Source organism: Amphiura filiformis, chromosome 14 (assembly GCF_039555335.1).
Source record: "Amphiura filiformis chromosome 14, Afil_fr2py, whole genome shotgun sequence".
Lineage (NCBI taxonomy): Eukaryota > Metazoa > Echinodermata > Ophiuroidea > Amphilepidida > Amphiuridae > Amphiura > Amphiura filiformis.
Genome location: NC_092641.1, coordinates 526,200 through 539,168, shown reverse-complemented (window position 1 = coordinate 539,168; position 12,969 = coordinate 526,200).

Here is a 12,969-nt window from a genome sequence, read left to right as displayed (position 1 = left end):
TACGAGCACCTGAAGCTTCACTCTGCCGATTCCTGACAGTTCTGTGCTCGTCAAACTTCTTTACGTTATACACTATCGCTCCTTTGACTGGAACGCGTGCTCGCGGAAATCGTCTAATGAATCTTCTTTGCGTCTCAACATAGCTGCCGGTTTGCCAGTAAGTTTTTGAAAGGAATCTACGCTGCTGCAAAATAAATTGAGGAGCCATCTTTTCTGTACCACAACCAGTTCGACCTCTGCAAGCATTTCAAATTACATGGACCTCACACCACAATAACTAAAACTACCGCCAAAGAGAGAATGGGATTAGGCCGCAAATCCTTAATTCCATGTAATGATTGCTTCGTAACGTCATAAATAATAGATAGATATCGGCTATTTAGTGGAAATATGAACAGGGCACAACTAAAATACCTGCATAACTTTTTCCAAATAACTTTGTGCTGAACGGTTAGTAATGTTACAGATTTTCAAAATAGGTTGCGTTGTCAAAACTTAGAATTCACCATTTTTACGCAATCTTCTATAACTTCTACTAGAAGCGTCCAATTTTTAAAATCTAAAAAATCTGAGAAAGCTCAATATATGTAAAACTTAAAATGTAAAACAATATGAACATTTAACATGCCCTTCATACCTAAAAAATTCCATCTTTCCCGGTACAGATCATTCTGGGACACCCTGTATTATCATAATAATAAATAAATACATAAACAAATAAATAAATAAATAAATAAATAGATACATAAATAATAATAATAATAATAATAATAATAATAATAATAATAATAATAATAATAATAATAATAATAATAATAATAAAAAAATAATAATAATAATAATAATAATAATAATAATAATAATAATAATAATAATAATAATAATAATAATAATAATAATGATAATAATAATAATGATGATAATGATAATAATAATAAGAAGAAGAAGAAGAAGAAGAAGAAGAAACACAATAATCATAATAATGATAATAATAATAGTAGTAGTAGTATTAATAGTAGTAGTAGAATAGTAGTAGTAGTAGTAGTAGTAGTAGTAGTAGTAGTAGTAGTAGTAGTAGTAGTAGTAGTAGTAGTAGTAGTAGTAGTAGTAGTAGTAGTAGTAGTAGCAACAGCAGCAGCAGCAGTAGTAGTAGTAGTAGTAGTAGTAGTAGTAGTAGTAGCAGCAGCAGCCGCAGCAGCAGCAGTAGTAGTAGTAGTAGTAGTAGTAGTAGTAGTAGCAGCAGCAGCAGCAGCAGCAGCAGCAGCAGTAGTAGTGATCTTCATAAACTTTATTGCTATCAAATGTAATGTTATAGTTGAAAAGTGCGTTTGGTTGTAACTAATAATTGGTTTGATTTAAAGTACATAAAATTAATACATATTTGCATATGAGCACCTCTCACATTGTTCGGATCCAACATGTAACACCAAGTAAAAAAGGTACTCCATGCTATATATATATTCTTTACTTTCGCGGTTACCACCTTTTCACGCATCATGGGCAGAGTCATTGCACGTGTTAAGTCATTTGAAACCACGAAAGTTCAAGGTTTCGGACGACATGATGGCATTTACTAGCATATTACATCAACAACTCGCAATAATATTATTATCATCAACACGTTTATGTAAGGTAAAAAACAAGCATTATGGACAAATCAGCATGCCACCTTTCTAATCCAATCTGAAAGTTAGGTTTAAAGCTGCCAGTTACCAATAATATACTATTTGCATTGCTTCTACACTATTATTATAATCATTATACCTTTGTAGATGTCAGTATACTCAGTATACCTCTCAGTATTCATGCGTCATTTTAACTCATGAGAGGGTACATTTCGGACACGGATAATACACATCTGTCATCAACCTTTGTACAGTATTTCTGTGGGATCTGAGAGCACACCAGACACACCAAATTGCATTCTGAATACGTGGAAGATCATTATGAAAAAATTTGATACAAATTTTATGATATTTTTGATATTTAACAGTCCTCGAAGTAAATTTACAAATATAATGATATGTACTTAAAGTGTATGTAGCTAGAAGGGAAAGCCGTCAATCATATGGACATGTTGACCATTCGTATTGAAGATATACATTTTCCCCCAAATCCATTAAAATTGGAGTTCTTTTGGGAAAAAAATACGAAAGCTTAATTTTCAAAATGGCCGACTTTTCCTACCAGCTACATACGCTTTAAGTACATATCGTTATATATATTTGTCGTAAATTTTACTTTTTTTAAATATTTGAAAGAAATTAAAAAATGAAATTTTTTGATAATTTGCCATAACATTTGTATTATGTCGTGAATTTCAAAAATATATCTAAACAATGCGTACTGTTTGTACCAATTGTTTCGCTATTTAAGGTTTTTATGAGGGGAGGGGTAAACGGTGCAGGCGACATCTGCCTCCCCTCTTTATCAAAATAAGTCCAAGTTACAGTATAAACTTTAGAACTGGTATAGTGGTTAATTAACACCGTCTGTGGATACGACTTTCCTATTGCAAACAATGTGTGCATTAGACAGTGAACATTGTTGCCATATCATAATATGAGTTTATTCAACTTGTGTAGTGACCCCAAATAAATTTGTTTTAAACATACTACTCCCTATTCCAGAAAAATACAGCATTAATTTTTTGGGATTAAAAAAATATTATCACGTTCTGCGAAATGAAACGTAGTTCAATCCTAATCATTCATTTATTACTGACTGGAGATACAAAAAAAAGGTTTACTATTTTATAAATTTCTTTGAAAAGGACCCAAAAACATGTATTTTTAGCATGTTTTCTGACAATCGAGTCAAAAAAACTTGATACAAGTCTAAGCATCCAAAATCTTGAGTATATGTGGAAATTTTGCTCAAATTTTCACTTTTACTTTTATTACCAGTTAGAACTAAATGAATAATTAGGATTAAGCTGTGTTTCATTTGGCAGAAGTTGAAAAATGAAACATGTGTTTTCCAAAAATTAGAATGCATAAATTGACATTAGACTTCGTACAAATCTTTAGACTTGATTGTCACATTATGCGAAAAACACCCTAAAAATGCATGTTTTGGCCCTTAATTCATAAATCCTGCCCAATAGTGAAATTTAACTTTTATTACCAGTTAGCACTATATGAATGATTAGGATTAAGCTGTGTTTCATTTGGCAGAAGTTGACAATATTTTTTTTAATTCTAAAAAATTAGTGCTGTATTTTTCTGGAATAGGGAGAAATAACTTTTGTTGCCAGCGCGCTAGATATGAAAGAGAGATGGCGCTATTAGCCCACAAAAACAGCAACATGGGGGATAAGACCTGCATACAATATTTACCTTCATTTCTGAATGAAAGGACATTTATGTGCGCTCTTTTAAAATGAATTTGACTAATTATTTTCAAATATGCTTTTGTGACATATTTGTAATGTCCTAACTTATATTGCACCCAATGGAATACCAACACAATTTTCAGGTTTTGGGGGGAAAATCTATATCTTCAATATGAAATGTCAAAATTTTCAATTGATCGTCGGCTTTTCATCCCAGCTACATACACTTAAAATATATATCATTTATACAATTTAGTTCGAGGACTGTTAAATTTCAAAAATATAAATTTTTAATCATTTGCTATAAAATGTGTATTATATCGCGAATTTCAAAAATTCAAAATTATTTGATATCAGAAGGACGTTCCTCGTATTGAAAATATATCTGATGTGCTCTTAGGTCCCACAAAATATACGTAAAAACGTCGCTATCCGAGTCCTTAAGGGCAAGCATATCAGAGTCAACAATAGAAACATATCATTTAAAATAAATGCCTCTAAAAGATGCACACTGTAAAAATAGGTCAATTTAAGAGGATTTATTTACGAAATTAATATTGATTGCTGTTATTCCCTATCCTATGCTGTGTATTTCGGAAAATTAAATTATGTATATCTCATTATTGCATTTAATACTTAATATCGAAAAGAAACTTGACACATGTACCTGGTAAAAAAACAAATACATTTGATGCCATTTCAAAACGTAGATATTATACAAACAGTACAATTTTTTGTGTATCGAGTTTTGTGGGAAGGGGTCACAAATATGTTATACTTATGTTATGTCACTTAATGTGTCCCTGTGTCCATCGAGTCTAGAACTTGCAGTCTGGAGTTACAAAATCCGTAAAAAAACTGTTAATGTTGTCGAATACGAAAGACTTGAACCGAGCCATTGACAATATTAATTTGTTTATCTATTTAGTTAAGTAAACAGTTGAAAGATGATTCAACATCTTGTCCTCCCACAACAGTAAAAACACTGGCTTGTGACGGAACGTCTTGCAGAATTGTTTAGCAATCGTGTGATTGATTTGAATCATCAAGTGGAATTGTACAGGTTGACATCTTCAGGCAGGACAGACCTCTCATTGGACGTTTACAAAGGGAGAGCTGAAATTAGAGGAATGGTGGCCATGTAGAAGACTAAGATTGTCAATTACAGTAAATAAAGGGGTGAAACATGTGATTTTCATGATTTTGACAACTCATTAATTCAAAAAGGGCCACCAATCCTACAGTCAATCATTGTTCGTAATAAACAAATATTTTTGCTTCCATTTCACGCGGTATTTCATAGCGAAAATTAGTGGCAAATCATACAGATTCAGAATTTTTGGACACTGCTACAGGTCTACCTGGTTATCACCTTCACACTACTTTTTCAGATTCACTTCCAATTATATGCTAGCAGTTTCTGAAATACCGTACATACAAATTCCGAACCCCATTCGCCAAAAAAATCAAGTTTTTCACAATTCTTTTGTTCTTTTCCATGTTTTCGGACGACACATCAATTCATATAATAAATATTGTACATCGACACGCTATTTCACAGCCGAGTCCCTTGGTCTAATGGTAAAGGTATTGGACTCTTATTCCGGGGACTGGAGTTCGAAATCCGATGACCAACTTATATTTTTGTTACAATCTTTTATTAAACAATTAATTTTCGTTCAACAAGGATAACATAATTTTAAACATCTGGTGCTATTGTGATTTTTTTTTTAAGAATCAAAGCAAGATGTTTTATTCTCAGGGAAATTGTTTATTATGAAGAACCTATTTAAAAAACACCACTCACAGTGTCATACAACATCAATGATAGAGAACAAATAATTAAACAAATCTGAATAACATAAGAAACTACATTAGGATAACAATACTACGATATATGCAATACCACGTCACTAATTGCAGAGTCATTCTCACGTCGTGTTCACACGGTCGGACATTATCATCATTAGTCGGCTCTGGAGCAGGCCACTACAAGCTTTCTCCAACAACTCCGATCTTGGGCAAGCGAAACAATTTAGTTTGGCTGCAGCAGTGTAATGAAAGACTGTCTTGAGATAATTGACTGCTAGTTTGGACGAAATTATGTGCTCAGGTGTATCGAAGTGGAAGCTGATTTAAGCTGGTTTAAAAGAGAATCGTTTCTGTAGCCAAACCTTTTAATATGTTACCGCTAATATGTCAGGCTGACCATGTGAACACGACTTCATTGAAATAAAATTATGTCCTACCACGGCCCAATTCGCATGATTAAATAGGACAATAAAACATATGAATGTTCTGGAATCGATCTAGAGACCTGTCTTTCTTTCATCTTCAGCTATCTTAGAACTGCACTCCACCATGGCTGCCATTTCAATTGTTATACCGTTCCAGTTGGTTTATTGCATTGTTCCACTAGTATGGAAGGCCAACAGGGACAAAAACGTATCCAAAAAGAGACAACCAAATATGGAAGGCCATTTAAGTCATACGTAAAGACAAATTAGCAAAGCGGCAAAAATTCCCAAATGCCTATTGAAAGGAGGGACTGTCCCCACCACCATGACCACAGACACACGGAACCCCCGATAGAGAGCAGGGCTTGAAGAATGAGGGAAATTAAAACCACAAACCGCGAAAGACCGCCAACAACCGCCGCTCAATAGGGATGTCAAACTAGATTGCCCCACATGGTTACAAAGAACCACAAACCGCGAATTTTTTGGATATCCACCTAAATTGCCCCGCGGGGCTACAAAGAAGTGTTGTAATCCATCAAGCTTAAGCTATAAATTACCCCCTCCCCCCGAGACTGCAGTGCTTGAAGAATGAGGGAAATTAAAAACCACAAATCGCGAAAGACCGCCAACAACCGCCGATCAATAGAGATGTCAAACTAGATTGCCCCGCAGGGCTACAAAGAACCACAAACCGCGAAATATGGATATCCAACCAGTTTAAAAGACAAATTAGCCACAGATAGAGGCCAGGGCCTGAACAATTACAGAAATTAAAACCACAAACCGCGAAAGAACGCCAAAAACCGCCGCTTACTAGGGATATCCAACTAGATTGGCCCGCAGGGCTACAAAGAAGCACCAACCGCGAAATTTGGATATCCAACAAATTAAAACCACAAACTGCGAAAGACAACCAACAACCGCCGCTCAATAGAGACATCCAGCTAGATTGCCCCGCAGGGCTTCAAAAACCACACACCGCGAAGTATAGTTATCTAACAAGCTTAAACTATAAATTAGCCCCCGATAGAGGGTAGGGCATAAAGAATGAGGGATATCAAAACCACAAACCGCGAAAGACCGCCAACAACCGCCGCTTAATAGGGACATCCAACTAGATCTATAAATCTAAATAACTATCAACTGCGAAATTTGGATATCCAACTAGATTGCCCCGCAGGGCTACAAAGAACCACACACCGCGAAGTATAGTTATCCAACAAGTTTAAACTATAAATCAACCCCCGATAGAGGGTAGGGCATGAAGAATGAGGGAAATTAAAACTACAAACTGCGCCAACAACCGCCGCTTAATAGGGAAATCCAACTAGATTGCCCGCAGGGCTACAAAGAACCACGCTCCGCGAAGTATAGTTACCCAACGAGCTTAAACTATAAATTAACCCCCGATAGAGGTAGGGCATGAAGAATGAGAGAAATTAAAGCTACAAACCGCGAAAGACCGCCAACAACCGCCGCTTAATACGGAAATCCAACTAGATTGCCCCGCAAATCTACAAAGAACTATCAACCGCGAAATTTGGATATCCAACTAGATTGCCCCGCAGGGCTAAAAACCACAATCATTAAAACATAATTATGTTGCTAAGTCGTTGCACTTAGACGCTTCCGTAGTATAACTATAAGCCTTGCTACATAGTTTCAATTTGAAGTAAATCGGACTGACTCTGTGTCTCGCTGGCATCGTCAACATTGGGTATATGTTGTTCATATTTACATTTTCTTAGTTGCCTTGAATAATAAAAGTATATTAAAATGTATATGTATCCCTATTAACATTACAGTCACGCGGTAGCTGTGACCAGCAAGTTTTAAAAATAAACGGCTGATAAAGTTTTATTAAATTATTTACTGTCATAAATCAAGGATAACATAATTTTAAACATCTATTTTTCGTTTTATGGAGTACTTCGTAACCCGATGACTGTCTAAGCTTAGAGCTGCTTGGCTACATTCATAAAAAGAAAGAAAATCCACCAAAAAACGTTGACAACGTAAAGAAAGCAGCAAGTTTAAAAAGCCCCCACCTCGGCTCACTTTTTGAAACTTGGTCCCATTTTGAATATCAACAGCAAATCGGTGTTTTTAACGTTTAAACAATAGCATCATTGCCATTAACATGCCTACTTGTTATTCGTTTAATTCAATCATTGGTCATGAACTTAATAATAATTATAAAACAAAACATATATAGGATATTGGCCAAGAACAACATATTAACCTTTCTGATCGTTCCAGAATGCTAACAACTTAATATCGCATCGGCACATTAAAGATACATAACACTTCTGGAAATGTTTTAAGTTGATAATTATGACAAAGATTAAATCAGTATCTTTTACAAATGGGACCAAGTTTCAAAAAGTGAGCCGAGGTGGGGGCTTTTTAAACTTGCTGCTTTCTTTACGTTGTCAACGTTTTTTTGGTGGATTAATTCTTGTCTACTAGTTCCAACCTTTGTTGAGAAAGAACTTCAGGTAATATATGGGTCACTCCATATGAAATCAAGGAGGTCCCCCACCTGACCCCCTCAGATTTGCTTTATATTTTAGTCATATGTTGTACCTTTTCTGTGGCAGCCATTTAAAGTTGGAGTAGGGGGGGGCCTAAATTTAGACCCAAAAGTCTTAGCAAAGTTGTAATTTGACTAGTAGTCATATACAAATGATGTTTTATAAATTTTGAAGGTGGACCACATCGACTTTGGGCCCCCTGAAAATGTTGAATTTGCAATAAATTTCATCTTCGCGAGGGCGCTGTTCGAAATGTAAATGAGTTGTGACCTCAATTTTTTGGATATGCATTGTATTTATCCTATATAACATCAGTGACAACAAAAAATAATTAAACTGACAAATAATGTGAATTTAGGGGGGCTAAACTTGCCAGTTTACAAAACATTACATTTTTTCTTGCATATTTTATGACCCCGTGACACAACTCGCAATTACAGAAAATTTATTTTTTTAACTTTTTGACAAATTGGGCATGCAGTTAGTGTGTATCCAAGAATTCAGACTTTTCTCTCCTTTTATAAAGAAGGCACAGTCTCCCAAAATTGAAATTTATTTAAAGGGCAACTTTTGGGTCTAAATTTAGGCCCCCCTACTTCAACTTTAAATGGCTGCCACAGAAAATCCGTAAGAGCTACGAACTTCAAATTTGCAGGTTTTTAATATTTTTACAGGTGCAACATATGACTAAAATATAAAGTAAATCTGAGTGGGTCAGGTGGGGGACCTCCTTGATTTCATATGGAGTGACCCATATTTGACCATCATCAATACCTTAAACATTCAGCTTCGTGTGATAAAAACCTTTAATTATGTATTATTTATTTATCTAATTATGAGATGTCGATCTGTCTTGGCTGTAATACTAGACTTTTAATAATAACAATGAATGAGATTCTTTAGAAATTATCTTATGTGCTATTTTTTCGCTAAATACATCACATTTACTACCGCATTATCGCTAGCCAAGCAAACACAAAACGTTTTAAAACGTTTTTTACACAAATATTTTTAAAATGTTTTCAAAATGTTGTAAAATATTTTTTGCAAACAATTTTGCCAAATACTTTGTCAACACTTAAATAACATTATGTTAGAATATTTGTAGTAAGTTATCACATAACGTTTTTGAATGATATGAAAACGCTACACCCTATAATACACTTTATATAACCCGACATTTAAACATTTTCTGGCAACGTTTTTTAACCTTTTGCGAATGATGTCGAAAATGTTTTGTGTTTGCAGGGAGGTTGTGGTTCAATGTTTTTGGCAAAGTTTCTTCATGTTCAAATAAAGCTGCATACTCTGTTCTATCACTCATAAATAAGTTGTTGAACTTACTTAATCAACTTGTGGCCTCCAAATTTCAGCAAACGTTGAATAAAGTAATACTTCATACTAGTACTGCACTTAAGTTCGAACAACAAAACTAAAAAAACGTGCCATAAAATCCATTCAAGAGTATTTCTTTTATGCTGATTACTAATCATATGAAGCCGTAATGGGCAAATTTTAAACACCAAAAAAAAGTTACTTTAATTACAACAATTAGTTTCAATTGTCTGTGCTTGTTGTACTTTCAAAAAATATTTGTTTTGATCGGTTGACTTTATTGTTTTAAGGTGTAATTATTGCCTATTTTGATTTACTTGTTTATTCTAATTGTAATTACTCAATAAAATTTAGGTAAGAATTTAATTGCATAAGCCGAACAAATCATGTAGGTAGATTGGAACATATGCTGACAAAACTCGTACAAGTGAATGTTATATAATTCGTTGTAAAGATTTGAGTACGCTGAACTAAAATTAATTTTGTGACCAATGCTAAGGTGGAAAGTCATTTTTTGAATGTAGCTAATACTGACGTGATATTGATACCTGGATTTTAATTTATCAATCAAAACAAAGTTTACCCGTCGCCTATAATTTAAAAACAGTTTCATTCTTTGCAGTCAAGGGATAGGAGGTGCCAGAAACCCAAGCCGTTTGTAATGGTGTTATTGTCAAAACTTAATAGTATTGATTTTTGAAAACTGTGTGTACGAACGTAATCTCTCAAATATATTAACGAAAACTCCATGAAATTCCGATATTTCTCAATTTAAACAAAATTTATTTAACCTATTTAGGGGACTTCGAAGGATCGACTACATAAATGACGTCATAGTGACGTCATACAGCTCACGTTGTAATTTACTTTTTGTCATACATCTGACATTAAACTTGGACAATCAAGACACTATTGGTGACCTTCACGAAAAGTTATTGAATTCGTGAGGGCTAAATTAATATACAGAATTTACATTTAACTGTGGAGAATATATGCATGCCAAAATGCATTCAATATTTGACAACGAAGACAACCTCTGTAGATGAGATATGTTATGGTCCTTTATTAATCCCTTTCTATTTGCATACAAAAATGGAAAGGTCCATTTTTATTCTTGATAAATGAGGTATCTTCATGACTGGATACCGCTTAGAAAAGAATGATAACTGTGTATTCTCTAAATATAACGAATGTTTACTTACAGTAGTTTCAGTAATTGTCGTTTAATTTTGTTGATGATTACGAAAAATTGCTTTCAACTTGAGGAAAGAGAACAGAGTATGCAAATCAAATATTGTAACACACTTAGAATCCTTACGAAAATATTGAAATGAACCCTAAAGTAACGACTTCTTACAAAAGTTTTACATGTGTATTCGAGAGCAGGATATCTCAAAAGTAAGTGGACGCATCATTTTTAGTCGAATATTAATGAATTTTAAAAATAAATGTTGTGCATGACGAGACGAGATACGTAACATTTTCTGTCGAGGATGAAAAGAACATAACTTAAGACGAAAAAATAAAAAAGAAATTTGATTTTTTTTTTTACTGAAGTTAAAACTTATGGGTCCACTTACTGTTGGAAAACTCTTAAAATATACTCTACTCATTTTCACCACTCAAATTGAAAGCCATAATATACGATATCGTTAAATATTTTTCTTTTAACACTAATGTTTCAACATATAGGAACCGGTCAAATTTGTTGTCTACGTACGAAAACAGTTATTTTTGTCTAATTATTGCAATTGCGATGACAAATCTCGGCGGTTAATCGATCGAAATAGTTAGTGTGTTTTTCTTTCTTTTCATCTCAGTATTTCGGCTTAAACATTAAACTTTCGTGACCGTCATTATTAATATTATTTTATCACTTTGTAAAAGTAACATACTGTGTCCAATTGTGATTAAATAGTACCAGAAAATGATGCTGTTTGCAAAATAAACAACTGACAGAAATCGTATATTATGACTTGGAATATTTTCACATTCAAGTAAGAATTTTAAATACACACTATTTTTACTTTACAAGATTGCGTGCATTGATATTACAGTTAGTGCAAATTGTTGGTGGTCATTTAGCGCACATTTGGTTATTTCGTGATTTAAGCATCCTCTGTTTATGGTATGCCTAAACACTCTTAGAAAAACGTTGTTGGTTTTACATACAGGACAGTGGTTCTAGAGAATTAAAAGAACCCTAAAATGGTTATTTTTCTGGCATTTACACGACCTTTTGCTATGTATAGGTTCCCGCCTTTTCAGAACCCTTTTACAGTCACATTCATATATTCCAGCGCAAGTGTAAACAAATTTAAATTGTTTATAAATTACTTAAAAGTTAAGGATAAGTCATTCTAATTGTCACGTGGTATTTTTGAAAAGAAAAATTTGGCAAAAAAATAAAGAAACCAACAGTATTGACGAAGCCCCGTTCATACACATGTAGCTAATTTATATACTATAAGTATATAAATTACAGATTCATGTAAATGCCTTATTGTGTCTTAAATACACGGCTTTCGGCTGAACCACTAGCAGGCTGTGTTAGCACATCTATGCAATGACAAAGGCACCAAAATCTAAATTGTTATGATTTTTACGATCGTGCGAATGAGCAAATAACCGACAGGGCCTGTAATCGTTTGTAGAACAAAAAGGTTCTACATACATGAGAACCCTTTCCGCTCTACTTGGAAGCTTTGTGTAAGAGTGAATAAATATTTAAAAAAAGCTTTATTTTCAAAATTTCAATTGATGCGGACAAATAAATTACGCAAAAAACAAATAGCATAATATATTTGTTAATATTATTAGTACTGCGGTACGTGTTCGGTTGTAATGAATTTAATCTTTCTTTAACCAGGGTTAAAAATAACACAACTTAAGCAGCACAGCGAACTGACACTATAACAAATTGAGAGAGCAGGTGACAATCAGAAGTGGTGGGGATCGAACTATTCAGCTCAATATTTCTGGTATAGAGTTTATCCAACTGCTCCACACGGAAATATAATGGGTTGATCATGATTGAAAGTGAATCTTCTTCACTAGTCATCGTCCTGCTACCATGAGTCTCAACGACTATGATCCGGCCCTAAGTACTTCACCCTAAGACGATGAGAGACTCAAATAATATACACGAGCATCGTAGATAAAGGTTGCCTTCCGTTCGTGAAGGAAAAATCACCAATGCTACATTTTTATCCAGTACAAACATAGTTTTGATTAATATTGCCATTAATATTTAAAAGTAAATAATCACCGTGATTAATATGTGTATGTTTCGTGACGAATTCTTATAAAAATTGATATAGCTGCGGGAATTTTTTTTATTTTTTACTGAAGTTAAAACTTATGGGTCCACTTACTGTTGGAACACTCTTAAAATATACTCAACTCATTTTCACCACTCAACTTGAAGGCCATAATATACGATATCTTTAAAAAATTTTCTTTTAACCCTAATGTTTTAATGTATTGGAACCAGTCAAATTTGTTGTCTCTGTACGTAAATAGTAGT